This window comes from Varanus komodoensis, unplaced genomic scaffold, assembly GCF_004798865.1.
Source record: "Varanus komodoensis strain SLA01 unplaced genomic scaffold, ASM479886v1 scaffold109, whole genome shotgun sequence".
Classification (NCBI taxonomy): Eukaryota; Metazoa; Chordata; class Lepidosauria; order Squamata; family Varanidae; genus Varanus; species Varanus komodoensis.
The window spans coordinates 145674-170483 of record NW_025335313.1 but is presented as its reverse complement, the minus strand read 5'-3'; the positions used below and the strand labels follow the sequence as shown (position 1 = coordinate 170483).

The 24810-nt window shown below is 43.8% G+C and overlaps 1 long non-coding RNA gene across 1 annotated transcript; it reads left to right on the top strand.

The window, feature by feature from the left end:
* Positions 1-4928: 4928 nt before the first annotated feature.
* Positions 4929-24521, top strand: LOC123018086. Its single transcript, XR_006413713.1, has 3 exons — positions 4929-5013; positions 24046-24198; positions 24291-24521. It is a non-coding gene; the product is annotated as an uncharacterized LOC123018086 (long non-coding RNA).
* The last annotated feature ends 289 nt before the right edge of the window (positions 24522-24810 follow it).

The following is a 24810-nucleotide window of genomic DNA, read 5'->3' as shown; positions in this document are numbered from 1 at the left end:
AAGCAGCTAGGTTTTGACAAACGGTTTGGCCGACCATCTCAATCCTGCTGGTCCCTATTTTTAGCAGTTTCTTGTTATAATGAGCAAAGGGAGGTGAAATCATTCCAGAATGTTGCTCTCAGCATTTTGAAAGGGGAAAAAGTGTGCAGGGGGGAAAGACCTTGAAGGTGGAAGCACCACTGCTCTGTGTTCTGATTCCAGACTAGGTCCTACATCCAAGCCTCTAAGAAATCGCGTAGCTTTACAGGCATGAGTTTTACAGCCTGATGTCATATGTGTTTTCACACTTTTTTTTTTAAGTGTGTTTAAACTGGCCACTCTATTTTATTCAAAAAAACCTAGCTGGATGGGACCCTGATTTCGACTAGGATCATAGCACAGGGAAAGGTGGCTGAATGCTTCCACTCTTCCCTCAGCTTTGGCGAGAGCGGTTTCAAGGGCAGGCAGAGGTGGGCCCCCTCTTGTGGAGGTCCACACCCCACAGGACCCTGCTGGCCAAGTTTGGGAACCACTGATCTGCACCATGACACACGTTTAGTTCACTGCTCTCACTCTGGCCTGCAGAACAGTGGCGGTATCAGTGGAAATGAGAGTGCTGGGTGCACTTGTTCTCTTGCTGGCTCACTGGCTTTCTGCCTCTCAGGCAAGCATGCGAGAGAAAAGGCTGAGGAGCAATGGCTGCTGGGGACAAAGTTGGTGAGAAGGCAGACTAGGAGAGAAGCCAGCTGAATAAAACCCGCTGCTGGTCCAGGAGACCCGGGTGCTGATGGAAAAGCTTAGTGTGCCTCTGCAATAGAGTGTGTCTGCAGAAAGAGACACATACACAGATGCAGGACACTGCTTAGAAAGGGCCAGGATTATGTTTTCCATCTACTTGGAATTCTGTTTTGCTTGGTAATAGCGATTAACAGTTAAGACAAACGAACCTAACAGAAAAATAGAATGGCCACTAATGGAGAAGGAATGTAAGCATGGTGTGTATTTTTAACATTTTTCCATCTTAGCGCTTAATGGAGCACCTTTGATAAGGCAAATATTTTTCTTTTGGACTCTGCCCCTTTTCAGCATGTGGACGTTTACAAGTTTTACCTGAAATCTTTACATTTATGAACAAAGGTTTTCTGCTTTGGCCCACAAAAGTGAAACATGCTCCTTAACCTATCGCTCCCAGATGTGGTAAGGACATTCTTTACAAAAATGTTCAGTAGAAATAGGGCATGTGTAAACAAACTAGGTAATAAATCTCTTGTGCAGATGATAATATGCATGCCCTAATAAATTATGCCTGCATGTTCATGGCATCCAGCAGTACGGATTAGGGGACAAGTGGCTGAGAGCAGCACTTGTGAAAAGGATCTCGGGATGCTGAAGGGGAGGAAGACCATGTAAGTCACCTTCAGTTCTTTGCAAGAAAAAATGCAGGATATAAATATAAATATAGAAAATAAACAGGAGGCCAGCTTGGTCCAGCAGCGGCCTTCGACTAGTTCGAACAACACCCCAGCATGCAACAATTGAGTCGCAGCTGAGGGAAAACATCTGCGTGGAGAGAAGCAAACAAGAAAGAAATGTGGGCAGATTTGCAGTGCAGACGGCTTTTCCGAAGCACTGGAGGATATGTTGAGCCACAGCATGCCCGCTAAGCAGTCCCCACTGCAGCTCCCTGGCTCATCCGGCAGCCACCTCCACTTCCCTTCTTTCCCGCTGGGAGAGCCTTGCGGAGTCCCTGGAGCAGGCTGCTCTGGCACTGTGGTGCTGGGTGAGTTCTCCCACCTGCCGTGCTCGTCAAAGGGAGAAATCCCTGCCTGGCACTGCTCCTGCTGCAGGTGCCGGCATCACCCCTGTGGATCATCTGCTGCAGCAGTTGCACAGGGGGAATATTTAGCAGAGACGACATCTGCTCTAAATTGTGTGCATGTGGACATGCCCATGTGTGTGTCTTGAAAGAACCCTGCCTCCTAAGCACATCACCTCTGTCTGCAAAAATGGAGGTATGGATGCAGGGGGCACATTGGATACCAGAGAGAAAAATTCAGATGAAACAAAACAGAGGTGGAAGGAGCACCTGTGGGCAAACCCCCAGCTCATCCAGGGGGATCACCAGGGCCCTGTGCCTGTATTTCTGTCCACGGACAGCAGCGTTGTGGGGCAGAAGGCCTCCCAGGGAACTGGGGATCCAAATGAAAGATGTGGTGTTCCAGCCCCGCTGGGCAACCCATGAGCACCATCCTCGGCAATGCTATAATTTGGAAAGGTTGCAATGAAGGCTCACAGGAAAAAACAGCTGGAGCGTGGCATCTCCTTCAGTCCCTGCCTAAGTTTTAAATGCTAAATACAATTGAATTTTATCTGGCCAGGGCGGCTTATTTTATAATGTGTGTTTTAATTAAGATTATTTTATATGGATATTTTAACTTATTGTTTTATCTATGTTGTAAGCCGCCCCGAGGCTTCGGCGAATGGGGCGGCATAAAAATGTTTTAATGAATAAATAAATAAATAAATAAATAAAGAATGTTCTTTTTCAGTTTAAAAGTTAAAGTTAAATGGGAACCTTGTGTAACTCTAGAATATTTCACAGCTGAAATTATGACCCTCCTCTGATTCACAAAAGGGTGTTCTCTTCGAAGACACAATGGTAGGAAGAGGCTGTGGCCTATCTTCGCAGAGAACAGGAGTGTCCATGGGTTGATGGGCAGGGCAGAGCAGGGGGAGAGTGAGAGGAAGCATCTCTCAGGCGAGACACTTGCCACCTCCTGCTCCCTCGCACCCTCCGCTGGACCCTGTGGCCCCACCAATGAGCCGCAGCTGGGACAGGCCATAACCAGACATGGAGCCCCCGGTCTGCCTGCAGAAGCTTCCAGGTTCTGTCTCTGGCATTGCAAGCAGAGCTAGGAAGGAATCTGGCCTGCATCCCTGGCAAGCCACTTGGCAACACTCGGCTGGATGGACCAGGCAGCCTGTTCAGTGGAAGATGATATTCTATATTCCTGTATTAATTGACAGAAAGGATTACTATTATTATTGGTATGATTATTTGCAGATAGGATTCCTTCTGTCTGTTGGTGACAAAACCAGGAGGGGGAAAGAACTCCAATAAAATCAGTAGCACTTGTTTGAGTCAGAAAATAGGTTTTTGATGGGAGCGTTAATGTGAAATATAACATTATTACTCTTTCAGTACTCTGTCATGTGGGTCAAAGCTTCCCTCTTACACATCACAAAGGAATGAACTTTGCCACTGTGGGATCCCCATAACTGATCTCCGCCTTCCCCAACACATCGCCTTCTGAATGTGCTGAAGTGAACTCCCAACCTGTGTGAGACTCAATGCAGGGGTAATCATCTAAGTGGCCTTTTATGCAAATAAGATACTTACATGCTACCTGATCTCTGCAAACTGGCTCCAATTATAAATCAGCATCTTTCTATAGTTGTAGCGTGCCATGAGTACACACTTTACTTCCATGCCTATTCCATTTTGGCTTCACTGAATTTGATTGAGTTGGTTCCCTTTGAGAGATTCTCTTTACACTAAGTCAGTTTTCTCTTGAATACCATGTTATTTTCTTTAACAGAAAAGTGCTTTCAGAAATCCATTGGAAGGCTTCAGTCAGTATTCATGGCTGGTAATTTGGAAACACATGCAATTAATGAGCAGCTCACTAAGGGCACTTGACAAGTGAATGGGACATGTCTGGAAAGAAAGCGAAGGATTTGGCATGGTAGTGGAAAGCATCTCTTGTACAATGACTCAAAACATCTGAAATTTCGCAGTGCAATTGAAAACAAAAGCCAGATTGCCAAGTACTTGGCATTTCACCAGTCTAACTAGTGACACCAGTCTGATAGAAGCACATCATAGAGTTGGAAGGGATCTTAGACAGCATCTAGTTCCCTCCCCTTCCCCACTCAGGGCACACTCCACACTGCAAGTTGCAACTACAGCAGCCCTGGCAGGTGAGCATCCAGTGGAGAATGCAGCATCTCCTATGGCAACCTGTTCCACTGTCAAAAAGTCATCTGTTAGGAACCTTTTCCCAACATTTAGCCAGAATTTTTTACTGGTTGGTTTAGGTCTGTCTTCAGGAGCCATGGAGACACAGGAATACAGAAACAGCGCGAGCCAGAAGGGGCCTCTCAGTCATGTAGTTGGACTCCTGGCTCCGCTCATGGCATGCCTACCAGAGACATGTCTGCTCTGCCTTCTGCAGCTCAGCCTTGCAGATATTTGAAGACTGATATTCAGTCTTCCCCTAATCTTCATTTCTCCAGACTAAGCATACCTAGACTTGATTTCTAGACCCTTCATCAGCCTGATTGCTCTTGTCTGGACCACTCCAACTTATCCATGTCCTTCTTAGCCCACAGCTGTACTCTAAGTGCAGCCTATTAGGTCCCATGATCCAGATCAGTGGTTCCCAAACTGCATTCCGTGGGACCCTAGGGTTCCACAAAAGCCTCATAAGGGTTTCATGAAAAATCTCAAAAATCAAATTTCAAACTGATTTTAAAATGAAACCACATGAGGCCAACTATTCTAATGTCAGTTGGTGTCCAAGCTGCAAACAATGAAATGCATCATTTTCAGCTTCCATGTAGCCTGAAGTGCCTGATCCTGCCTAATCTTGGAAGCTAAGCAGGGTCTGGCCTGGGCAGAAGTGGGATGGGTGACTTGAGTGTATGATTCTATGATTATTGCTGTCAACTGCCTAGAGAGCTTTGGCTATGGGCAGTATAAAAATGTAATCATCATCATCATCATCATCATCATCATCATCATCATCATCATGTCATTTGGTTCCTAGGACTCTATTTTGTAATGTTGGGAATAATGAAAATAATTTATTTGGGATATTGCCATATAATCGCTCTATTCATTCATTATATTTAAAATGCTTTCTCTTTATTTCCAAGCCTATTACATTATGTAAAGTACTCAGACAACAGGAGCAGATGAAAGAAGGAAGAATGTTGTAGGTCTACAATGTTTAGTAAAAACTGGGGAAAGAGGTAAGTTTCCATGGAAAAAATGTCTTCAGAAAGGTTCCATGGCCGAAAAAGTTTGGGAACCACTGGTCTGATAAGGGAATCCAACAATCTAGTCAATTTCAAAGTTTGCCACAGGGCTACTCTGTCTCAGGCAGATTAAGGTGGCCATGTAGCTTACCATATGGGAGACAATCCTCCGTTTGCCAGACTCTCAGAGGACATTTCTCTCTTTGAAAGTGTTCCTCTTTCTAAAGGGCTTTCCAGACCAAAACTGGTTTAAAGATAAACACCACTGCAATTGTCCTTCAGTGTGGACAGCAGATGGAGCTGGCAGGCCTGCAGTTCACCAGTTCATGGTCTACCTACTATATTGTGAAATGTATTGCTCTTCTAGTCTAATGATAGTAATAATGTCTAAATTCACACCTGTAAATGAGCATATAAAATTTTATGTGACACACTATTCTGTTTTGGGAGGAGTGCATATGTGATGCATTGCCTTTTTCCTTTAAAATTGTTGGTAACCTGCAAGTGGCCCCCCTATGGCAGACGCAAGGAGGCAGGGGGAGGGGGTCTGTGCTGCTCCCCTCTGACTGAGCCCATTGCCCTCATGTGCGGGGGAAGATGCTGCCCCATCCTCAAGAGATTTGGCTGGCATTGTGGTCAATTTTTGCAGTTGGAATGGGGGCCCCTAAACGGTCTTTTATAACGGTCTTGTGTAGGACATCAGGCAGCAAGATGTCCTACACAAGACCTGTTCTCCAGGATTTGCACAAAGCAATATTCCACAGATAAAAATAGGGAAATGTTTGTTGTGGCAGTCCTGCTTTCATACTAAAGATCAGTTCCAAAGATCATTGTTGAATGACATCGTTTTTTTAGCATCTTGTCTTCCCCAAGAATTGAATTGGGAGCAGTGGGAAGAGAGTCAGGAAATGAGAGGAACTCTTGTCAAATGGGGCCCAGTGTTGTTAAGCAATATACCCCAACAGAGTAAGGGCACAGGGAGTAGGTTTCTTAGTCAGAATAATTCCATTAACTTCAGTTTCAATTAAGCTTGGTTTTGTTGTGCCATCAAGTCATCCCTGATTTATGAATGAAAGCTCTCCAAAATGTCCTGTCCATTAAATTCAACCCAACTCGTATTTGGTCTTTCTTCCTTTTCTTCCTCTGCCTTTGATTTTCCCTAGCATTACTGTCTTCTCCAGTCAATCTTGCTTTCTCAGGATGTGCTCAAAGTACTACGTCCTCAGTTTCGTCATGTGTGCTTCTAGAGAAAACTCTGGCTTGATTGTTTGTCTTCCTGCTGGTGCAGGCTATTAGAAAGCCTCCTTCATCACCATGATTTGAATGCATCAGTTTTCTTCCTGTGAATTAACCTTACGTCACCCCTCTTGTTTTCTGCTTGGGGTTTTCCGCATGAACTTTTCAGCTGCAGTGCATGGCTTCTATTCAATTCTACCCCTTCAGTTTATCGACCTATGTATGAATGACCTATGAGCTCATTTATACATGTCAGGGAGAAAACTGTGTCATGATGAAAAAGAACATTGAACTAATCAGCGTTGCATTTAGAAATCAGCAGGGTTTAATTTTGGCTTTGTCTGCTCCAGGAAACCTAGCATCAAGATCAGGTTAAAAGTATCCTTTTTTAAATGTAGTAAATGGCAATGCTGCATGTCATAAATTGATCCTGGTGAAGTGCTCAGAGAATTCAGAGTATGTTCCTCAGGACGTTCCTGGTGTGCTTATTTGCTGTATTTAAGAGTACAAAGGGTCATCTGCTATGATATTCTAGGGAAAACATGTTTTGTTTTGTTTGTCGCATGTGTTTTCATGCTAAAGCCCTTTATAACAGCTGAGGTATTGTTCGGCAGCAGTTTGCTGGAAGCAAAATCAAAATGGAGGTTCTACATAGTGTGCTATAATAACCCACAATGCCTTTCCCCACAGTCACAAACCTTTTGTAACAGCCACTTACAAGTCCCCTTTGCAAAGCCCTCTGATAACCTCAAGCACAAGTTTGTTGCTTGCTTCCTATTGAGCCTGTCTGGGCAATTAATTGAATTGCCTCGTGTCAGTTCCTCTCCCCACAGGGGGAGCAGTCTTTCATTATCAATTTCCTTTATTTTTCTTTTTTATAAATAGTGAAGGAATGCTGCTCAAGGTATAGCTCCGCAGGGCATGAGATGGTATGGACCCTTGTTGTTCATTATTTATACATTCCAAAATCTACCCTTCATCTTAAGATAGACTTTGGAGGCCTGTTCTAGCGGTCAAGTTACAGTGCTTTGATATATTGAGAGTGTTAGCGGACTCTAACCAGTTAACAGCTGGGGCAAACCCTGGGTGGACCCCAGACCCAAAAACCAAACAGAGCCTGAGGCGAGACTTAGAGCTAATTGCAGTTTTATTCTGGTGCACTATAGAATAAACGGAGACAGAGGGGAGATGCTTCCCAAATCAGAGTCTTGAAAGAGGTAGAGAGCATACATTATATACCCTACATCATAACAGGTTGTCCAGATACAAAGTAAATTCATTTCCCTATTATTCTTTGTTCTATTTGTTAGTTTACAGAAAACTCTTTATTTATCCAGAGACTCCCCTTTCTAATGTGTCTGTTGATTATCTCTGAATTATTCACATCCGCTCTATATTTCTCAACTATTAGTAATTTATAATACCATTTGCTACTTTTATGGAGGCTTCACCCGGATTCCAACCGGACCCAGGCTCCAAAGATTCTTCTCGTTTACCCTCTTTGACATCCAGTCATCCTGTCCCAGGAGTTCACACAGGGTTCTCCTTACCTCTCCCCTCCCTCCTGGACAGGAAGTACAACATGGCTGCAGATTTCAGGCTAAGTGGTTAGGCTAAGTGTTGTGAGAGAGTATGTTTCAGGTAACAAGAGGAAGCTACAGGCCTGGATCCATGGTGTGTGTGTGAGTGGGGGGTGTGGGGGGGTGAGGACTCCCCCAGGAGTATATTTATTTGTTTTTGCAGCTGCTCAGGTTGTAAATTGACTAAGAGCAGGGTTGTAAGAAATACAGACCAAAAAGAGCAGAAAACTGAAGAGGCGGGAGCTGCTGTTGCCCCTGAAGCTCTTCCTGACTTGGTCCAGGCCTAATTCCTACATGTTTGTGTTGTGGGGTGAATCCACATAACAAATTCATGAATATACAGGTGAGTTGGCATTTTATTCCAGCGTTTTGACGATTCTGTGCATGCAGCCGACTCTCCTGTGTTGTGGGTACTCAAACCAGTTGAAGAGGCCATTTTGGATTCTTTTGTCTGCGTTTGGATTCAAAAGGGCACTTGAACTTCATGGCTCTACAGCCAGACTTCATATTGGTGCTGTTGCCAGGGGCTTCCATGCAGGGGTTATAGTATTTTGTTCATGATGTTTTGTTAGAAAATTGTTGATAAAAAGAGGTTCATTTTGTATGTAAGGTTGTGTTGCAATGCTCATTAGTAAGCAAATAGCCCCATAGAACTTATCAGTGTTAATGCCACAACATGTAGCATAAACCACACTGGTGTTACTTGCACAGGTAGGCCCAAATATGAGTAGGTTTTCACAAGATCTATGACCCCTATTTATCAGCCGTTAGTCATTCAGGAGTGGGATCCTGTAACTGTAAGAAACTGAGTTTGTGCCACCTGAATAGGAAACTTTATTTGTTGAAGTTTACTTTCCCTCCAGAGTAAGGGTGGGGGAATCATGTACACAGTCAGACTGGCTTCTCCAATTTTCAGAGGACAAAAAGAGGGTCAAGTGGCTAAAAAGCTGTAGTGAGCTGAACACAAAGAGCAAAAGCTGCAGCAATACAACATCTCTATTGACAAATGTTGGCAATACAAGTTGGCCCTGCTGCAGTATCCAGGGAGAAGGGAGAGGGCAAACAGACCATGGTATTTGTGGGGTGTGCTGTGGCTTGGCCAGCAACCAACCCACTATGAGTTTTGACCAGGATAAAGCTGGTCTTACATGCAAATACCCAGAAGCCTTCCCACAATATCTTTCTCCACCTACACTATTCTGGAGCTGAATTTGTTCTAGATTGGCCATTTCTTCCATTCAAATTCCTTGAGACAGACTAAAAATGATTTCTGTGTGCCCTTTAAAAATGTAAACAAAAATCAGTTGTGTGTGATTTTATTGTCATTTTTGCTTGAGGATTTTGCAAAACACCATCAATTAAAATAAGTTAAAACCCAATTTTTGATATTATCAGCAATAATCTGCAGAAGTAACTTCAATCGAATGAGGGGGAGAGAAAGAAGCTTGATCACACTTTTAACAGGAGAAGCTTTTTTTTTTTTTTTTTTTTACAGAGTCAATCTGTTATAATTGATTAAATTGATGAAGCTTAGCCTTGATGTCATGGAATCTTGGACCTCAGAGCTGGAAGCAAGTTTTTTATATATATTGCTTGTCAGATCTTCAGTTTAGTGTTTCAGTAATGAAGGATTGGATCTGAATTACAGCAGCAATGAATACATAGCCCAAACTTGGCAAAACGCAACTCTCCTCTGCTTAAAAAGAAAAGGAGATGGAAAAATCCAATGTGCAGCAAGCCAACATCCATACAAATTAGATAAGGAAATGCTTATTCTGAATAGGAGCCTAGCTGCTAAGCTAATGCGCCAGCACTGTAATGAATGATACACACTCAGACACAGAGAGGTGAAACCTGGAACTCCACAATGAAGGGAGAGCGAGAATGCTGGTTCCATCCTCTGGCAGCCTTGTCTAGCAAGGCCAGCCAACAGTAAAATGGCACCAGGCCTTGGCAGCATGCCTTGTGAAGAGGCACATAAGCCCCCTTGGGGGAAAATAGAGCCCCCTCACTGCAGAACACCCTTTTACCCTCTCCTCTGAAGCACTGAAGTGTCTCAGAGGAGGAATGCTCCTGTGGTTCCACATCAACCTCTGGCCTGACTAGAGTCCTTCTGGAGAAGAACCTTCAGTGTGGTGGCTCCATTTCTCTGGAACGCCCAACATGGACAGATTGAGCAGCAGAAGCAGTGCTAGGGGGTAGCTTTAGGGCTGGAGCCCCAAAGCTTTCATTTGAAGCCCCATATCTCTGGGAGGACATCTGCTTCCCTGCTGTCCATGACACTGGCTGAAATAGAGGTACAGAATCCCTGATCATCTCTGTGGCATCTCATCACGCTGGATTAACTGGCTTCTTTCTAACATGTGCTTCACCTCCCCTCAAGCTTTGTGCCTGAGGCTGCCCCCCCATGCGCCCCTCTCCCCTGTCCAGATGTTTCTTCTAAGAGTTGTGCCATTATAAGATAGGACCCTTCAAATACACACACACAAAGCAAATTTAGAGCATATGAATACTGGCATATGCACATTTGTGCCTTTTTTTCTCTTGTACATCTCAGACCTGGATCTCAGTGCAACAAGTCACAGATGCATTTTCTCCCTTGCAAGGTTACTTCAGAGGTTAAACTGGAGTTAATGCATAGGTTCCATGAGTTAATTTGGATAGGGACCATGCAATATGAGTCAGGTGGGCATAGCTCATTCCTTTGCACACATGCCACTTTTTCTGATAGAAATCTCCTCAAGTTGCTTTTCTCCAGCAAGAGGAAAATGCACAGGTAACAGTGTGACACCTGTAGTTTCTGCCTGTGATTCCAGGCTGGGGGCAACACATTCCAGTCCTGAAATGGTATGGGAAGAGTGAAGCCTGCCCTGCCGTGCCCTGTTTAAGAGGCTGTTACTCACTCACTCTGTCTGGGTTTTGTCACAGAATTGAGATCCGAAGCAGCTTTTCCTTTTCTGCTACTCTAGGTGGCACTTCACTACTGCAGAACAGTGCATACACACAAAGAGAAAAATGGAGGTATTATTTCTTTCAGAAATAACAATCCATTTTCCTCATCCAGAAAAATCTGGGAAAGTACTCTTTAAAAGCAGTAGTTAAACTGGAGAATCAGGGTGTCATCTAAAGAAGCAACTATACGTAAGGGATCAGGAGTGTACAATAAATTCACCATCTAGAAAAGCTGCAGGTCCCTCCTTCACTATGGAGCTACCTGTGGGGCTTGGGGTGAGTCTTTCTCTGTCTGGCATAGAATCATGGAGTTGGAAGGGGTCATTCAGGCCACTGAAGCCAACTCCCTGCTCAGTGCAGGGATCCAGTTTCAAGTATCTTTGACAGATGGCTGCTCAGTCTCTGCTTGAAGACCTCCTCAACTGCTTTGTCCAGTAGGAACTTTTCCCTGATGTTCAGGCCTTCCTATAACCTAAGCCTAACTTTGTGTCTGATATTTCTGGACAATAGACAACAGGTTGTGGTCCTCTTCTGTGGAAGTAACAGCCCTTTCGTATTCCTGCCCATTCTTCTCAAAGTTAAACAGACTCACGTACCGCCATCTTTCCCTGCAGGACTTCATTTCTAGTGCCCTGATCATCTTCACTGACCTTTTCTGAATGTGTTCCAATGTATCTGAATCCTTCTTAATGTGCAGTGTCCAGAAATGGGCATAGTATTCAAGGCAAGCACAGACAGAATGGAACTATGGCTCCCCATGATTTTGACATGATACTTCAGTAGATGACAACCTGACCCACATTGCAGGAGTGTTTGAAAATAAAATGGACCAGTCTTGTGTATGAAGTAAGGAGGACGGGAATACAAATAGTATGATAAAGAATGAAACTTTTCATTGGAGGCCAAGTGCAGTCATTCTGTGTTTCCTCTGAATCATCAGTGGGGGTGCTTTGATGTGAGGAGAGGAAATAAATGCACAATTAAGTTCTCATTAGAGGGTCAGGGAAAGGGGGGGGGGCGTGTTTGCTTCAGTAGAGCCTGACACTTTTTGTGATCTTATATGAGTAAGGATTAAAATGTCTGTGTTGATCTTATGTTTAAAAATGGGCTTTCTTTGAGAAGATGAGCTGGGGACATCTCAAATGTGCTTTGATTGGCCGTCATGCAGCCATTAGAACAAATTGTGCTTCTGTAATATGATGTTGCCATTTCCTTACAACAGTTAGAGTGTGTTGCTAAGGAAACTAGTTGAAGTGGCCATCAAATATATTTGCAGGCAAGCCCAGAAATGGCTCATCAACCGAAGTATTGGATTTTTCAGTGCAGCTCAGCACCTTGGGAATGTTGGCTGTGATTCCTTAAACCTGTGGTACGTCTTCTTAGGCGGCATTGAACTCCTTAAAAGGATATGCTAAATTCCAGGGATGAATAGGAGGCTGAAGCAAAAAGAGTCCCTCTCCTTTTATCAGTCCAGGAACTATGGCTGGACGAGTAACCTAAAATTTGATCCAAAATAGATCGCACTTTGGGAAGCATCTGAGCTGGAAGCAGGGATTGCAGCCTATAGAAATGGACTCACATACTGTTTTTCCCCACTGAGAATGCTGGGACTCTCATTCCTGATGAGAATGGACATTCTACCAGGGACCTGGAGTGCCTACCACTTCCTTGCCTTTCCTATGGCCAGAGCTAAGTTACTGGACCCCTCGGAGACAGTGGAATGGGGTGGCAAGATGCTTAAGATGAGAACTGAGCCCACCCTGTTAACAGCGGGGTCCTGCTCAAACAATTTATTCATATTTTAATTAACAGCCTAAGCTGTTTGTCGCTGTTAGTTGCAAAGTTGTGCCCAACACATAGCGACCCCATGGACAACATTCCTCCAGGCTTTCCCGTCCTCCGCCGTCCCCTGGAGTCCACCCAAGCCCACACCCACTGCCCCAGTCACCCCACTCAAGCCACCTCATCCTCTGCCATCCCCTTCTTCTTTTGTCATCAGTTGTTCCCAGCATCAGGCTCTTCTCCAGTGAGTCCTTCCTTCTCATTAGGTGGCCAAAGTATTTGAGTTTCATCTTCAGTATCTGGCCTTCTAAGGAGTAGTCAGGCTTGAGTTTCTTTAGGATTGACTCATTTGATCTCTATCTGGGCTGTTTACAAAGTTTTAAACCTTAAAACCATATGCATTATAAAGACCATTTACTTACAAAAATTAAATACTCAGCACAGAGAGAGACATACATGTGTTTACAGAGCTGTTAAATAAGCAATAAGAAAACATTCTAGCACAGATTAAAAACACTGGAGAAAAGCAAGAAAAGCAGCCTGGTGCTGAAAGCATGACCTGCTGGTGCCAGGCTGGCCTCATGAAGGAGAACACTTCATAACTGGGGGGCCGGGGAGGGGGGAGCATCACTGAGAGGCTTCTTTCTCATATTGCTGCCTTTGGAAATTCCATTGAAGAGCATGTGGAGGAGGGCCTTAGATTATGAACTGCCCAGTTTCCTGATCAGTTTGGATTCTGCCAGTTGATATTATGCAGGACTAGTAAGTACATTGCAGATCTACTTTGTGGCAAGGATTTGGACCAGGAGTATTTATGATATCCCCCAAACCTTACTTACGAGTCAGAAAAAAATATTAGTCTTACTTTTCACCTGTTTTTCCAGCCTTATTTTTCAAACCAGTTTTCTGCATCATGCATCAGTTTGTTGTTGTTTAACATGCACTGGCCTAATTATCCAAGGTGTGACAAAATCCCATTTTTAGCTATCTGCTGTAAAGTCAGCATTGTTACTATTCTTGCTTGAGATCAGTTCCATGTGTCATATATTCCCACACTAAGCTAATATTTAGTAAGGTCACAGGGTTGGCTTGCTCTTATCAAACACGTTCCTTGGAAACTTGGCAGAGGCTCCACTTTGAAAAGACCTCTGATATGTAGTGTTGGTTACTGTTACTAGACTTCTTTGCTTCCCTGTCCTCTTCTTTTCATAGCTATCTGATAAACGCCATTTTAAAAAGAACAAATTCAACATCATGATGGTCAAGATCAATACACTAACATGTAGGACTGCCAAAACCTTTGGCTGTGCAACTGATATGTTAAAGTTAGCTAGGGAAGCATTTCCTTTCCTGCCTCTCTCTTCCAGACAAGACCTCACTGCTTAATTTCAGCAGCTCAGTCTGCTCTTAAAGGCAGAGGAGCAAGACCAGCATCAAAGATGGTAAACCTGGGAACACGCCCACAGGTGTGAACCCCTGCAGACATCCATTGCCCTTGTGAGACACTGTTGGTCTGAGGAGAGCTATTTCAGCTTTACACATTCTGAAGTTTAAAAAAACAAGGGGGGGGACACAATTTGTCTGGGCCCGAAATGACAAAACATTACCTTTGAGAAATGACAGGAACTGGGCATTTGCAGGGTCTATTCTGAGGGGAAATGTAAGCAAATGTGCTTTGGGAAGTCATTTTTAATGAGTGTCCATTCCAAGATGGAGGTGAATGTCTAATTTTCACCTCGAAAAGGAGTGTGGGTTAGGAAAGCTGAATCCTCCTGCTCTTAACTCACTAGCCTTTTCCTGGAATTAACCGTGCTTCCAGGACTTTTCTCCCTACCTTTGCCAATTCTCCATGTCTAGCAGTATCATGACCAGTTTTGAAGGACAGGTACTAATTATCAGTCCATATAACTTCACTCCCAAAGAGAGTCCAATAAGCCAGCTGTGTTGATCCAACCAGCTCTAGTCTTTTCCACCTCCACCCAGAGCAGGTCTTCTGCTGAGCTAGTAGGTCATAACCCCAATTTAAGACTAAAGCCACTGGACACCACTTGCATGCAATCTAGAACAACACGCCTATGTTTGCTGAGGGGAATGGTTATAGGGGCTATTACTCAGAGTTCCATTTCCTGAGAAGGACTCCCAACACTTGTGGAGTTTCCTTCATAAAGGTTTATTCACACTGAGTAAGGTTTGGTTAAATAACACTCTTGGTCCTGTTCTTGGACCATTCTTGGTTCTGTTCCTACTCAGTTGTCTATGAATTTACTGTAGAGAGCTAAAATCAGGCCTCTCCATCTTCGATCCACTCAGCACAGTCTGACTTCTTGCTAAAAGCAAAGGGCTTGAGATTCCGGGCATCCGTTCCAGCTTTGATGAAGTTGATCGACCCTTTGGCAATTTGTTGGGCTGTTCAATTCACTGGTCAAGGTTTGAACTGATGCCAGTTAGAGATACTTTATATCACAGTGTATTAGTGAACTGACAATTTCAATGGTGCCCAGATCTCATTGCTTATTTAGGAATACTCATTCCCAGAGATATCTCTCAAATGACCAAGCTAAAACTGCAAGTTGCTTAATAAGATCCTGATGAGCTATGGATAGGTGGACATCTTTAAAGTTGAGTTTATTAGGTAAGGTAAAAATGAATATTATACTTCAGGTTGTTTATGCTATATGTGGGGTTCAGATATCTATATTTGGCAAATATTTCATTAGTACCCTGAGGTACCCCATTTGCTACCTTTCCTCCATTTGAGAAGGTGGCTGTGAGTCTGATTCTGAATGTTTGAGTCTGATTCTGTAGCCAGCTATGCTACAGAATAAACCATTTTTCTGCCCCATTTTGTACAGCTTGCTTGATATAGTTCAGCACTTCATGGATGTCTGGCAACTGCAGCCAGGCAGCCATTTGGCCATTCATAAAGGGATATAACTGGGACAAGCAATACTAAACAATCAGTAAACATCTGCTTAGCCTACTTCCAAGCAACTTCTGCATCTCTTTCCCCCTCTCTTGGTGCTATTCAGGTAAGCAAAATCACACCAAGGTGTGCAGGATAAAAGGATGGCAAAGTATGCCATCTGAAAGACATTTTAGTCTACAAACAATCAAGGAAGCTACTGCAACTTACATGGAAGTCAAGGTGTCCTTTGAACTGTTTATCTTTGGTGTTTGCAGACCACTGATAGTCTTTCTATCTGCCCACATTTGAAGCAGTGGTGTCAACACTCCAACCAAAATAAACCACCCTGACTAACAACCTGGATGGAGAAACTCTTCTGGCTTGCAGAAAGAGCTTTTAATAGCATCCCTTTGATTTGAGATATACAAACTGCTAGCTATTTTTGGCAGAAAGAAACCAAGCAACTTTCATGATCCTTGGCCTACAACTGTTTTTTTTCACACACATCACTGGGGACCCTCTGTCACAGTTAACTTCTGTCAAGAATGCATTGATTCTGCCCTGCAGGCCTCCAGCCGTTCTAACCAACTGGGCACCATTCCAGATTGCAGAAGGGAAGGTTTTCATAGGAAGGACAGAATCCAAACAAGCACTCTTGGAAACATTCAAGGCTTGGACAAAGAATCAAATAATTTATTTTAATGTATAATAATTTAATGTTTAATAATTTTAATGTCATGTAAAAATTCACAATCATAGAGACAAAGCACACCTATTTGGGGAGAGGGGGGCAGGTGGTTTCTGCCATGTTTATTGTATTGTGAGATTGTAGTACTAGGCAGCATATAAATGGAAGGATAAAATGAATGAATGAATAAATACATAAATAAATGACTTTGGCATGCAGAGCTGACTCATGGGTCCATTTTATATTGCAATGCAATGCATGTTTTCTCAGATGTAAGTCACACTAAGTTTAATAGGACTCGCTGCCATTAGGATTGTAGCATTAACTGTGTAAATAACAATGGTCTTTGGCTCATTTTTCATGGAACAAGAAGCCACCATGAGTGAATTTTCCTGCTAAGTATGACATGCCTTCTCATGATACGTTATCCTGCTGAGGGTGGGTTGTTGGAGTGTTTAACAAGTCATCTGCAACTCTAAAAGAGCCCATGGTGGCTTGTCAACCTCCCCAGCAAGGTCCTGCTCATCAGCTTTGTATGTAACAACAAAGTACAGCATGTCTGTGCTATGGCTTGAATATTCAAAATGGCAGCCTCTAGAATGAGAAGGCCAGCAAGGAAATTAACACATTCTGACATCTTGTTACAAGCAGATCCGTTCTCTCAGTGTTCCCAAAATGAGAGAAAGTTATTCATTCTTAGCTCCTATTGGAATTAACAGTACAAACCTATTCAGCAGTGGTGGGGAACTTCTGGTCGTACAGACGCCATTGGAGTCCAACTCCCATCAGTCCCAGCTTCAACATCTAGATGGCTATATGTTCTCTACCTCTGCTGTACATGGTTGCTTGGAAATTTAGTGGAAATATGGCTATTGTAGGGCTTAATGTCTTCATAGTAAAGTTTTCATCTAACTTCCAGGCTGGTGTGTCCTCTGAGCCTTTTCTTTCCTTTACACTAAAGAGATGCAGGGATTCTGCAGAAACTGGCCAAATGTGTTGCTAATGTATGTTCATGGTTCCTCTGCAGGGCTTCCTATGCCTTTAACGGTGTTGTAGAAGAGGGGATTCCTAAGTCAACATGTTTGCATGATTCTCCTGGCAAAATTATGCACAAGTGTTACTAAAGTCTGCCTCTGCTCGTGGCCAGTACTTTAGCTCTCCATCTGAGACTGCATCCCTCACATTGCATTCAGTCATGCCAATAATACCCACCTGGCAAGCGAGAATCAGCTCTGCAAAGGACTCAGACATGCATTTGGGGTCAAACTGAATAGTCTTATCATCAGTATAGTATGTGCACCTGACATCCAGAAAGTCTCTCACTAGCAAGGTCATGTGGCTTCCCTTCTACTTATTGCACAAAGGAGAATGCCCAGCTCTCCGTTTAATTACCAGCATCGATAGAACTCTTTCCAAGATTCCATTACAGAGATGATTACCAGGAAAGTCTCTACAGAGGCATGTTCCTTTCATTCAGTACCTCTAATAGGCATATGCTTCGAGCAACAGCAGCCAGGTGCCTCATGGGATGAGGGCTGTTATTGGCAGTTCTGAACATTCCTCTGTTTACAATGTGTTTTCCAATAATTGTATGTTATGTCCCAACTGAGGGGTGGGCTGGCCCACAAGGAAACGGGAAAGGGATCCAGACCTCTGCTGCAGATGCCAAAAACAAGACAAGTATGTGCTATGTGTTACAAAAAACACTTGTTCCTGTAATGAACCATTATGCAACCAAATGTGGCAATGTGGGATAGGGCAGTATTTAGACTTTATATGATATCAGGCTTCTGTAGCAAATCATGGTGGCATCCAAGAAAATACTGCATTATCCTAGTTCTAAAAAAGCTGAAAAAATGCTGAAAAGCAGGCCCCAGAAGGAGGATGCCCTTGGTAAAAGTCCTGCGGACTTCTGTGAGTGACAGATCACTGGTGCGCCCTTCATCCAGAAGCAGGTGGGCAGTGATCATGATCTGGTATGGAAATCATGGATCTTTGGATTTGGACGGGAGTTGGGAGGTTGTTTAGTACAAGTAGCAAAGGCTGCTGCCTCCTTTCTCCAAAGCCCAGGTAGATGTCATTGTTCCACTGCCTGCCAACTCTAGTAGGTAAGATGGAAGAAGAAAACTGTAATGGCGCCGCCAGACTGCAGATTCTTAGCACTCCCAATCAAAAGTCATTGTCCAGCCATTTTATCTTTTCCTCCTTAACAGATTTTTGGTGGAAAGCAAAAAGTCAGAAGCGGCAATAGGAGAACAATAGAAGATATTTATCTTTACCCCCAACCCCAGTGAAATTCCGTGAACAAAAGAGTGAATTTTCACAAAAGCCTCATCTGGAACCATGACTGGGTGGAATTATTTTGGTTTTCTTCCAGTACAAAAAGAACTCGGCTGAAGACCAAAGATCAGACATTAATAAAACATTGAATATGTGCTCTCTCCTTCTTCAGGTGTGGAGAGAAAGTAAATCCCCAGATGTTTTAGGCTTCAGTTCCTAGCATTCCTGGCTTTTTACCATGTTGGCAGGAGCTTCTGGGAATGGAAATCCAAAATGTCTGGAGATCTACCATCTGCCCACTGCTGTTTTAGGCTAGTGAAACCTACAACAAAATGTTACAGTCTGATTTCTAGATGTCCTTCTTCTATTTCCAGTTTTGTGGCTAAGCAGACTATTTCTGGGCTTTCCATTTAAACAGTAATTGGATAAGTTATTGCTGTAAACAAAGCTTTCATTTCTGCTTGGATACAAAATCAAAGGAATGGCTATTTCCTCCGCCCTTTGATAAATGCTATTTCTATTTCAACTATTTGGTCATAAATCATAAATGAGCCAGAAATATTCGTTTCCCTCTTTCAGCATCACATTGTATCATATTTGCTGACAGGACTCATTATAATTTATTTTTTGAGCAAAGCCTTGTTTTCTGACCAGATGAATTCAGTCTTGTGGGGAAGAGCTCATAAATAGAACTTATGCACCTAAGGACAAAAATAAAATAAAATAATCCCAGTTCATTACTATTGGTTAAGAAAACAGTAATATTTGATCTGCGAAAGCTTGGCAGTCATAAATTCAGGGGACCTACATTTGAGAAGCAATGGAGTGCAATGGTCAGAGTGTTGGATTTGGTTCTAAGGCACCTTTGGCCATGATTTTAAGGGCTGTGAGTGACTTTAGACCAATCATTGATTCTCAGCCTAACAAACCTCATGATAAAATAATATAAATAAAATTAAAGGATTGGAAAGTAGATATTGGAAAGTAACAGCCCCTTCAAATAATTCCTACCAAGAGCAATAATGTTTGGAAGATTCATGACCTTAATTAATTGCATTTCTGTTCTGAATTTGGTTCAGCAAGCTGGCTCACAAAAAGCATTAAATAATACAAAAACAATATTTTTAAAAGCACAATAAAAGTTATAATAATAACTGAAAGCCATAATAGAAGCTAACTACATAGCACTTTTTAGGGGATAGCTCTCTATCAGCAACAAGACATTTTTATTCCAGACAAAAGAAAGCTTTTCAACAGTCTTTTAAAATCTGATAGATGAACCATGATGGGGAAGGAACTGATTCATGACAGGACAGTCTTTTCCCATTTAATAATCATTGTAATTTTTACTTTCATTTCTATATCACCCAACAGCCAAAGTTCACTGGAAGATTTGCAACTGTTCATAACACAGGGACACACACAATGTGTACATCATTTTTAAAGCATTCAGTCAAGCACTTTTCCTTCCTTCCTTCCTTCCTTCCTTCCTTCCTTCCTTCCTTCCTTCCTTCCTTCCCAGATGCAAATTTCACATCTTTTGCCCACATTTCAGATTAGGAAGGTCAGTGTCACACAGACCTGTGCGAGCAGATCTTTGGACAGCACTGAATAACACAGTTCGTAACCATAAACAAGGCTGCTCGGGAGTTACGAATAGCTAGGGGTACAGGGTGAGATGCGGACTGAGAATCAAAACCTAAATGCAGTTTCTGGAACACCTGTATTCTGCAATAGCCAGAGGTTACCTGTGTTGGAGTAATACAGGCTGTCAGCCAACATGCCACAAAGCCAGAAACAGGAGGCGCCCAGCAAGCAATTACTCTGGCCTTCCTTGGGAGTTCTGCTGATTTTGGGTGTACCATGGGAAAACATGCACATGTAGCATTTCTTCACTGTATATTAATTCATCTCCCCCTCCCCAGCCCATTCTGCTATTTGTTCAATGCTAAATGGTACAAGCCTTTTATGACCTTTGCCTCTGGTTTTGCACAAGTTGTGCAAGCTTCTATGCTCGGCATATTCCCCAGACTTAGCTAACTGTTTGCATCTTTTGTTCATGTTTTTTGGTGAGCTTTGTGTTTATGCACACTTTGTTTTGGGTTTTCCCCCCAAGTGCCTTGGCTGTGCACTTCTTCCAGTAACTTTCCTTCATTCAAACTTCAGGAACATTCTCACTCAAAGAATGGGGTTATTACAAAATTTGATTACTTTTGTAACCCCTCCATCCTCATTTATCCCTACCCGCAGAAATAGCTTAAATGGTCTTCACTTCTAGGGCAAAATGAGGGGTGGGTATTTCATACCTGGACCAAAAGCAATAATATGTACATATACTGAATCTCAAAGTTCTGAATTTCCACTGTTCAGCAGCAAAGACCCCATCTCCTCCCCACTCTGTTTCCTTTGGCATTTACAACTCCTGGATCCTTTCCATATTGAATCCTTTACAGATAAATTTCTTGAAATAGTGCTTCAGAACCTTAGAAAATCTTACCCCTCCAACCATCACTTTTTGTTTTCAATTTAAATAACAGGAAATTGCTAAACAGCCTGGAAATGAAAGCTGTTGATTTTGAATGAACACATTTTTTTAACCTCTCTTGCAAACACGATTTTGCTTCTGTTTTCTCATTGGCGGGATGAATGAAAGATAAATTGGCAGGTGAAGTCATCTGAAGTATTTATTGCTAGCAGGCAATTAAAATAGTGAGAGAATCTTTGCAACAACAACCAAGAGGCCCCTGTGGAGAAGATGCTTATATTAAACATCCAGTCTAAAAAAGGCAAATGAAAGTAACGTTGGTTGTGCTTCTGCAGTGGTACAAGGCAGGACTTTGGCGGTGGAAGCCCCGTCCCCCGCTCAGCAGAATGCTGGACACTGCCAAATATAGCAGGCCGCCTCATCACGCTGGAAAGTCCCAGCGCAAGGGAGAGAGGGCGGACCATGCTGCACCTCTGCCAGCCCAAGAGCCAGGAATACGCCACTTGGCGTTGCTTGGGAGATACCGAGATTTTGTTTAGACATGCCCATCCTCTGTTGCAGGAGGAAGAAAAGGAGCTCCTGTTTAGAACAGGGGTCCTCAAACTTTTTCAATGGGGGGCCAGTTGAAAGGTGCCGGTGCCAGGCGCGGGCCAGTGAGGGGGCAGGGGCGGGGCGCAAGGTGTGCGCCGAGGCGAGGGCGGGGTGCTTGGGCGGGGCAGGGGGGGGGGGCAAGGCGGGGCAGGGGCGGGGCGCACAGGTGAGGGGAGGGGGGGTGCGAGGCAGCGGCTTGTTTGCTTGACAATCGTTTTCTCCAAGCAAGTTCAAAACGATCTCCACACGAACAAACTGCCACCTCCCCGTGCAGGGGGCGAGGCGGGCAGCGGCAGTGGGCGCAGCGCGCAACACGTCCAAAACCTCTGAGGCAGGCCAGATAAGCGGGCATGGCGGGCTGGATCCGGCTGCGGGCCGTAGTTTGAGGACCCATGGTTCAGAAGTTACCAAGAAGGGTCACCAGCAGCTTGACACACTCTTGATCCTTGCGCTCGCTCTCTCTCTGGGCTTCTCTACATGACACATTGAACTCTGTGCTTTTCTGATGCTGCTGCTTCTGTTTTCTTTGTGGGAGGAAGAATATCCATTTATATAAGGTTTATAGATAAAACCTTACTAACATGCCCACTAACCCCTGAGGAACACTGCATGTGGCCTGCAGCATTGAAAGGGCTGTGCCTCCGCATTGCAGGGGCCTGGGATGGGGTACAGTCCCACAGACGCGTGTGCTTCCACGGTGCCCCCACCACACACACACATTTTTCATGAGCTGGCATACAAGCCGATGAGCAAGAGAGGCACTCTTTTCAAGGCCTCCTGTGAGCCAGAAGGAAGTGGCAGATGCCTGCAGTAAGACCTGGGCTACAGCAGTGGCTGGGGTCTTTCTTTATGGTGGTCGGTCTTCTACTGAAAGGGCTGTCCAGCCCCAGCATAGCTTAGAGCTAAAAGCTAGGCGAACGGAGGGCAGGGCCCCTGACGTTGCGCACCCCAGCTAGCACCTGGATAGCAGACTGAGCAGGGACAAATTTCAGCTGATCCATCGTCCTTGTCTGTGCCAACATTATTGTCATTTTTTATTTTGCTTGCACATATATGAATACACATGTGCACATTCTATGCCACTTGGTGCCTTCTTCCCAGGCAGCGTGTTGCCTCTTTTTTGGCAATGCCTTTCCTCTTCTTCAGTGATATGCAGATGGCCACCCTAATTGGCAGCCTCATCCCAAACGACCAGCTCCTGAGTTAGCCCAGGATAGCTGCAGTTCAGAAAAAACAGTCAAGTGATTATGTTTTCTGGAGAGGGTTAAAGTACATGCACCCAGAATGTGAAACCAAATCTGTAGTGAAGGCTGTGCACTAAAATTAAACAAAATATTTTTAAATGCACAGTGCAGAGAACATTTTGCTTCCCATGCTGGCCTTATGCTGCCTAACCCCACCCCATCTGTTGTAGGATATCAAACATATCAGCTACTCCCATCCTAGGAAAGGGATAGGAGAAATGTATGGGACTCAACAGAGCTACTCCCGAGGCTTAATTTTCTAAGGGTTTGACCTGCCATCCACTAGGTGAAACTTCCCAATTTGGCTTCCATTGATATTTATTTTCTTTCCTTCTCCTTTCTTTACTCTTTTACCTTTTTTTAGTGCAGTGGCTAAAATTATCTCCAGTTTGGTTATTTATAAAGGATGCCTAGCTTCTCTCATTGATTCATTGGTAAAAGTGGTCAGTTTATTTGATCCAAGCTGGAAACAAATCCAAGTAACAGATGGGGTATATATTTCCAGAATGGGGCATCCCACATTTCTCTCATTCTTGTTCCCAGCAACTCTAGGGGCAACTTCAGGTCCAATCTGTAACCACCACATAACTTCCAGAGCTCCATTTAAGTCTCTGCAACTCCCTCTGCCTCCCCCAATTCATCTTGAGAGTCTTGTGTCTCACCATCAAGTCACTGGGGGCTTTTTTCCCATCCATATTACCCCCAAACCTGCTTCTTGTAATGTCTTCTCTCATGAAGGGATCTGGAAATTTCAAACGCTTGCATATCCTTTGTGACTTTACACTAACAGGGATTTTGGAGGGGCTTATGGTCAATGTTGCTGGCATTGTTTTTGTTTCTTCCCAGTCACTGTCCTTCCCTTGTTTTCTACATATGTACAAGATTGCCTCTACCACAAGGAGGACTGGCACCATATTTTTTTCAATTAGACCCAATCATTCAGTTCTGAAACTGCAGCAGGTGCTAACCAGGTCCTGTTGTTACATGCTGAACCAGAGGGTGAACAGAGAAACATAAGAACCCTGCTGGATCAGATCAAAAGGTCCAGTTCAGGGTGGTCATGTGTCCTGCTTTGTTCAGGACAGTCTTCTGAACAACCTTTTGTTTCGAGAGCAGTTGATTACGATAACTTGTGAGCACAGTTCTTCTGATGCCTCTTCTGGTTTGGCTCTTATGAGTAACATTGTAAGTTTGTAGTACATCTGTTGGATTTGGATCTTCACCTTGGAGAAGACAGTTCTCTGAAGGGCTGTCAGAAGACATAAGTCATCCTTTATTTGAAGGGCTCTGCAGTCCAAGTCCGATCCGAAGTTCGGGAATCATTGGAAGGGAGAACTGCAGAAGCCTTCGAGTTGCCCAGCCACAGTCAGCACCAGGACAACAGGTTGAGCAGCAACATGGAATACCTGACCAGAGCCTTCCCACTAAGGTGAAAGGTACTGGATTTCTATTTAAATCTTCAAATGTGTCTCTATAGGTGCAAATTAAACAATGCCTATTGTATGCAAACTTCTGTCTTCTTTTTTAGCATTCCTTGGTCAAAGTGTAAGTGCTTGCCTAGCTGAGTCTAAACGAGATGGCTCTGCACTGCAACAGCGATGCTCTCTAAGACGATGCCCAGCTAGAGAGTTGTGCCAGCTGTGATGGATGCCCCACCTGGCTCAGCAGGAGCATGTCATGGAGCCTTCTGCAGACCACGTGATGTTTGCTCCAGAAGGAGGACTTGCCAAGGACACGTTGCAGTTCCCACTGACACAGTTATGAGGTAAAATGATACCTACTGTCTGGACTCCCTTCTTTATTTTAGTTTTGCCAGAGAAGGAATTCCTGTCATAATTGAGCTGCCATCTTGCCAAAGAGAAGGAAGAGCCTCTCTTTAACTGGTTTATGTTTGTACCCACAATTAACTTGAACTGTCCTCGAATCTGAGAGTAAAATAAGCAAATGCCAAAGCAGTCTTCTGGAAGGTCAAACAAAACAGTTGCAACTGACTGTTGGTCCTAATACTATATTATGCAGTACATATTTTAAAATGAGCATCTGATGAG